We start from the raw sequence: 6,960 nt of genomic DNA, 5'->3' as shown, positions 1-6,960 counted from the left end.
ACACCAAACAAAAGCTGTGGTCTCAGGAAAGTATTGCTCTCTTCAAAGTAGGACACCAGTAAAACCCCCAAAATAATTTAGTCATTCAACCTGTGTTTAATCAGGCAATGATAAAATCAGATGTTAAATAAGTTTTATGGCATAATCATTGGTTTTGGCTCGACTAAATTGACATGTTCAAAAAAAAGACTATAAAATATACTATAATAGTTTGACTATGTCAGGGTCCCTGCTGCCCATTTAGGTGCCTAAGTGTACTTGCTTTGTTGCTATGCTCACACATAACAGGAGACAAGTCACAAAACTTTACAAACTCTGCATACAGTATATGCTCCACTACAGAATAGAACAGGCATTTTTCAGCAGTTGCAAACGGCTCTAAAAACAAACACGTCTGCATTACCTATTTAAGAGGACATTACTTACAGCTTATTATATGACAGCTTCTGAGCGGGTTCTGCATCGATACTGGTGACAGAGAGAGAACCAGATGTTCCTGTCCCATTGTTGAATGCAGGTATGTTTTAATGAGGTTTGGATTAGAAAAACTTTTCACTGCAGCTGTGTTCACTGATCCAGTGGCAGTGCAGCTCAAACCGCATTGTGTCTGAGAGGGCCTTAATGCAATATGTATAATTATGATTGATGATGATCACATTAGGCTGTTTTGGTGCCCCCTCCGGCACTGGTGCCCAAAGCACGTGCCTGTTGTGGTGGTGGTGCTGACTGTAATATGGTAAGTAAGGTAAGACTAAAATACTCAGACTTTTAAGCCCCTTTTCCACCAAACCCTCTCTGAATAATACCTTTGGAACCAACAGTAACCCTTCAGACTTGGTACCCAGACCCTAGTGTTTCCACCGCATACAGTACTCTTAAACTTGGGCTGGATTGTTGTCACTCACTGCTCCTCATTTATCGTCCACACCGGCATTTTCAGAACAAAACAGAACAAGCTGCAGTGAGACTCTCTTTCTGTGGGATATTAATAAATGGTGGGTTTGTGCATTTAGTCCTTCTCAGGCAGAAAAAATAAAGAAATCAATCTCAAACAGTTTTAATAAAATTAAGCCCAAATTAAAATGTGCCCCACTGTCCCCTGCATTGTTTCAGTTTTGTGGAAATTCATACTTTTTAATTAATACTGACTATTACACATAAAAGAGGGGTTAATAGGGGCCAAGCAGCACCCGAAGGGCACCTAGCAGGTTAATTCGGCCATTCATATTACAGTTTAGAGCTCAATTAATTTAATCAGAGCCAAATAAATCAGGTGAATTTGAATGAGGGGTGACTCACTGTGAGAGAATTAACTCTTACAGTAATTATCACGTGTGTTTCCCTGTTGTGACTGCTCTTATTTGTATTTCCTGTTTGTTTTCCCAACACAACAAACATCTCTCTCCCACTCACTCCCCCCGTCTGGCGCGCGCGGTCGGCAGCGCCACAGAGAGGACGCGAGGGCAGAGGCGCGCGTGGTCGCAGCTCGAGCCCTTTTATTGACACGTCGCTCTGTCGAATCACATCAAAGGGAACCGCCTTGAAACCGCAGCCCAGCTAATTGTGGCGCGCGGGAGGCGGCCTGTATGCTAATGTGTTGGCAGGGGAGACGCAGCGGTTCATTCATCTTCTTCCAGAGAGAGAGGTGAGTTAACGCGAAGGTTATTGTACATGAGGGAGGAACTGCTCGGGACCCAAACACTGCCGCGGCAATAGCTGAAAGTCAAAGAAGAGGCTTTTGGTTTAGGAGCTTATTCTTCCTGCACACATTACAGGGTAAGAGGAGGATTTATTTATTATAATTAATTCATAAATGGTGTCTTTGTAGCGTCATGTTAATGTGTACAAGTGTGGTCAGAATCACTTGCCCTTAATTCCTAACTCAGAGCAGCAATAAGTGATGAGACAGGAAGTCGTGGACATTGTGTTACTGCTGTGTTATCAAAGGTGTCTCACCAGGAAGGAACCCTTAACCCTGTCAGTGTTGGTGCGTGACACTTATTTAGCACTGCCGTGAGTGGAGTCAAGGTTTCAGCTCCACTGGAGCACCTCAGAGAGCAGTCAGGGGGCTCAGTGTCTTGGTCAAGGACACGCAGGGCTGTACAGTTGAACCTGAGACCCTGGACTCCCAGTTTAAAGAAAAGAGGGGCACTTTGTTGACTATAACAGCCATAGTAGCTGCAACATTGTCATGCTTGTGTTGGCTGGTGTGTGGGTAATGTTTTAGAGAATGCTTGATACATGTGATGTGAAAATGCAGCCAGGGAAGCCAGTGCCAGTGTCCTTCATGCTCTGGGAGCAATCAATGCACGGATAAAATAAGGCTACCTGTGTGTCGCACCACTGAGAGTGGACTCTCACTGTCTGTTCTGCACATATATAAGCCTATATAAGATGTAAATTGGATCAAATGTGTGTTTGAAGAATCTGAAGCTGCAGGGTGAGAGTGCTCTCTGCTGCGTTACCTGTCATAAGTGCATACAGAGGAGGAAGTAGTGAACATGTCGGCAAAAGGAGCTTGTACCTGCACAAGCCTTCAAAGTCATTATGAGTTGTGGGAATAAAGAGAGAAGGAGAGACAGGCGGAGAGATGCAGCAGGCTGAACAAGTGGTTGAGTTCTATCTGCAGGATCCAGTCCTCTGTGAGTGACGCCAGGTCCTGCACAATCAATAGCACCAGCCTCCAGTGTGTGCTGTGTGTGAAGCTGCCCACATTACTGGTGGCCTTCAGGCGGCTGTGCATCAAAGGGTCATACCAGATGAGTTATTGCATCATAGCGACTGGCTGTGTGTGTGTCTGCGTATGTGTGTGCGCCCTGGTGGGTCTATACATAATGTGCATTGATTGTGTTCATATGTAATGCAAAGCAATGTTCCATGATGGTGGAAAGACACAAATGCACAAACACACCAGTGATGGGCACATCTGTGACAGACAGCTGTTTTCAGTTTGGCTGCCAGCCTTTAGATCTTTAGTGCGTGATGGCTCTCTGTGCCTCTGGACACACTTTTTGCTGCTCTGTTGCGCTATCTGTGTTAATTTTAGGTGATACCGTCTATCAATGAAAACAGTGTTGCTGAAGTATGATTGTTTGTAGTCTTGGGTTTTAATTAAGCCAAAAACAGAGTTGGTTTTGTTCTGCTTTCTTTCTACTGCAACCTACTTTTACACTCTGAGCAGTGTATAGTTCTTGAGATTCAGGCTGTCTTAAGTGGTGCTGAGCACCCCATTAGGGAGCTACTACAGTGGCACAATTACAATCTTGTTAAGTACCACCTCCTCCTCCAAAATAACCATGATCACATTCTAATCTGCTCTATTTAAATGTGCTCTGTTTAATATCTTTAAATCTCCAACTAATAATTGTTTCCTGCATATAAACTGCAGGACTGCACATTGATTTATTTGTGGTGGGCCGCCATGATATCAACATCTGCTGCCACTTATTGACTTTTACTTTCGGAGCTTTTGGGAGCACTATTAGATTAATACTGTGCGGTTACTCGTTGCATGACGCTCTCAGATCTCAGAGCGTACTCTGGGCACTAGGGCTGCAACTGACGATTATTGTCATCGTCGACTAATCTGTTGATTATTTCTTGGATTAGTCAACTAATCATTTTATCAAAAAATGTGTTAAAATGTTGTTAAATGTCAGTCTGTCTCTCCCAAACCCCAAAATGATGTAATCTAATGTCTTGTTTCATACTCACGCCAAAGGGTTTTAGTTCACCGTCATGGGAGAGTGTGTAAAGCTGCCAGTATTTTCGATGAAAAATGACTCGAACTGATTAGTCGACTACTAAAATAGTCACCGATTATTTTAATAGTCGGTTAGTCATCGATTACTCGACTAATTGTCGCAGCCCTACTGGGCACAGACGGAGCAGCAGAACGGCAGGTGCAGTGACAATGAAACTTAACCATTCATTGTACTGGGTGTAAAAGTTCACCTCTGTAGTAGTGTTGTCATGGTACCAAAATTGGGACCCACGGTATGATACCAGCGAAAGTATCATGGTTATTAGCAGTATCACGATACCACAACAAAAATGAGGCAGATGTGCCTTTTGTCATTTATAAAAAGATAAATCACTTTTCTATAATACATCAATGATATTTCAGTGGAATAAATTACTTATTGACTTATTCATACTTCAAAAACAGCATCAATAAGTGATGAACATAGAGGGGGATCAAAATAAAATAAATAAATGAAATAAAAATCAACCAGCCACCCTCCTCCCCTGAAAAGTAAAGAACAGTCCCTTCATAAGTAAAGAACAGTCCCTTCAGTGCGGTGAGGTTTGTGGGCCGTTACCTGCCACAAAGAGTAATGTGAACTCGTTTCTCCTTTGACACGACACATATCTGTGTGCCGCCATGGCTTGGCTGTTCAGATACTTCTGGGCAGTCATGACACCAAGAAGAGGAAATTATTGGACCTGGACCCAGGCTTCTCGGTTGCCGGTAAACCGCGTTATCTTGCGGTGGCCATATTGCTCCGCCGTATTCCTGTCTGTGTCTGTGACCCCCGTTCAACCCACAACCGGCAGGATTCGCCTTTCGTTTCTGCTGCTGGTTGAAATCTGTACTCACACAGCGTGCTCCTGAATGATTTTTTTTGCTTGCACAAAACTATTTTTAGTCGCAAATGCGAGTAAAATGCTCGCACCGTAGAGCTCTGTGGAAAACAAATCACTGTAGCATATAAACAAATCTAACCTACAAGTAAAAAGAAAGAAATAATAACTTTCACTGCTTAAAGATACTCAATAGCTCAGCTAATACCTGAAATGTCACTGGAAAACAAACCACTGCAGCAGCATATTGAGTGCCAGGTGGCCAGCGTGCGCCGTTATTGGACGGCGCATGGACACTCACCCTCTTGCAATTGGACTTTGAACTTATCCCACAGTAGTGGTACCTGAGGTACCGTAGTACTACAGTACTCCAACATTATGGTATCATATGTACCGTGGTGTTTAAGTACCGCGGTCTACCGTCGGTACCAGTATACCGTGCAACACTACTCTGTAGCAGCTGATCCTCTTGACCATTGATCTGATCTGATCAGCTTTGATCAGGACTCATCGAGTGTCCACCTCAAACTCCAAAAACTGCTGCAGAGGAAAAAGAAGTGCTGCATTCACGGACCTGCAAAAACTTCCACAGAATGATACAAAGGGACACAAACACAAAAAGCAGTCGTCTACAACCGTACATGAATTGTTATTCTGTGGGAAACACTGCACATACTGTGTAGAGTCGAGGAGGAGATATCAAATATACATTCTGTTTCTCAGCATGACTTTGTCATTGTTTCGTATTAGTCAGTGTATTTAAAAGCCTGTTGATCACTTTGGTGTGACATCATGCTCCAGTTTTGTGTTTTAAATGTCGCTGGTTTAGCTCCCCTTCCTTTATATTTAAATCATGGACTGTACCTCGAACTTTTTAGAGCACAAACTGCAGAGTCATGCCTGGTTTGTTAGCTCCAGTGCTCCACGCTAAAACTCTTAAGTCCACTCCGCTGAGCGATAATCCAAATAAAGAGCACACAGCTTTCACTAATACGTTCCTTATTCACATATACTTCACGTAAACAAAAGCTTCCATTGCTATTTTCTCCTTCATGGTATCTCAAAACAATAAATTGTTATTGTACATTCTCAATTAATCCGACCAGGATTTACAAAGCGCTACAGTAGTGTATATTGTTTAGCTTTAGAGCCTCTACAGCAATGTAACACAGAGACACACGGACCATTTTGGTGTCTGTGCTCTCGACACACAAGATGAGCAACAGGCTATTTGCTGAAGTATATTGTGAAGATGAAGTTGATTGTCTGGTCTTTGCAGTAACTGTTATTAACAATCAGAGGGGGGGAGAAGCTACAGGTACACATAACAGCTGACTGACACATCATGATTATAGCACTTCCTCTGCTCTCGAAAGACCTATTGATCCATATTTTGTAGAGTACACTGATATCAGCTTGGAGCAACATGTTATTCTACAGTTCGATGTGTGTGTCCGTGCATGTGTGTGTCGTTTGTTTTTCCAGTCTCTTTTTTCTGTTCACAGCAGGAGATGAATGATGTAATGACACCCGCGGCCAGCATCTCTTTCTTTCCCTCCCTTTGTATCACTTCCATTTTGTCGTAAGCCTGTGTCCAGGTGTACTATGCATCTGTCTCATGCATCACCGGCTCATTGTGTGTGAGCTGCTGCATGTGTGTGTCCCTTGACTGATTGATTCATCCATTCCTGCCACATGCTTTTATTACCCAGGGAGACAGATGTTGGAATATAAGGATGTGTGTGTGTGTGTGTGTGTGTGCTCCTGTGAGCCCATGGACCAGCTGATAGTGGTTGTTGAGCAACAACAAAGGAATGTTGAGTGAAGGAGTTTGGCATCAGTGGTGGATAACTAATGAACACCCACAGTTATCAGCGGACACCATTGACAGAGTGTCCTCCAGTCGCTTCACAGAAACAATGTATAGAAATGGAAAGGTAACGCACGCCAGGAACTGTGGAGAGGAGCTGATCTAAGAAAAATATTTAAGGAATACGCCATTTTAAGTTTTGTTCATGTCCTGCCGTATTTCTCCCTCATAACACTGGCTGCCTTTAATAATAATAATAATAATAATAATAATAATANGTCGCTTCACAGAAACAATGTATAGAAATGGAAAGGTAACGCACGCCAGGAACTGTGGAGAGGAGCTGATCTAAGAAAAATATTTAAGGAATACGCCATTTTAAGTTTTGTTCATGTCCTGCCGTATTTCTCCCTCATAACACTGGCTGCCTTTAATAATAATAATAATAATAATAATAATAATAATAATAATAATAATAATAATACATTTTATTTAAAAAGCGCTTTTCAAAGTTCTCAAAGTCACTTTACAGAGACAGTTCAAACACATCAAATAAAACAACAATT

General features: G+C 42.5%; 1 protein-coding gene across 2 annotated transcripts in view; it reads left to right on the top strand.

Moving 5' to 3' along the window:
* Positions 1–1,649: 1,649 nt before the first annotated feature.
* LOC126384472 (hippocalcin-like protein 4) overlaps positions 1,650–6,960 on the top strand; it is a 37,048-nt gene continuing 31,737 nt past the window's right edge. The window contains exon 1 of one of the 2 annotated variants that reach the window (XM_050035587.1): positions 1,650–1,776. The gene's annotated coding sequence lies outside the window, so the exon portion shown is untranslated. The remainder of the gene's footprint in view (positions 1,777–6,960) is intronic. The other variant, XM_050035588.1, reaches the window with a different exon arrangement.

The sequence above is a fragment of the Epinephelus moara genome, chromosome 22, assembly GCF_006386435.1.
Source record: "Epinephelus moara isolate mb chromosome 22, YSFRI_EMoa_1.0, whole genome shotgun sequence".
In the NCBI taxonomy this organism is placed as follows: domain Eukaryota; kingdom Metazoa; phylum Chordata; class Actinopteri; order Perciformes; family Serranidae; genus Epinephelus; species Epinephelus moara.
This window is presented reverse-complemented; position numbering and strand designations above follow the sequence as displayed.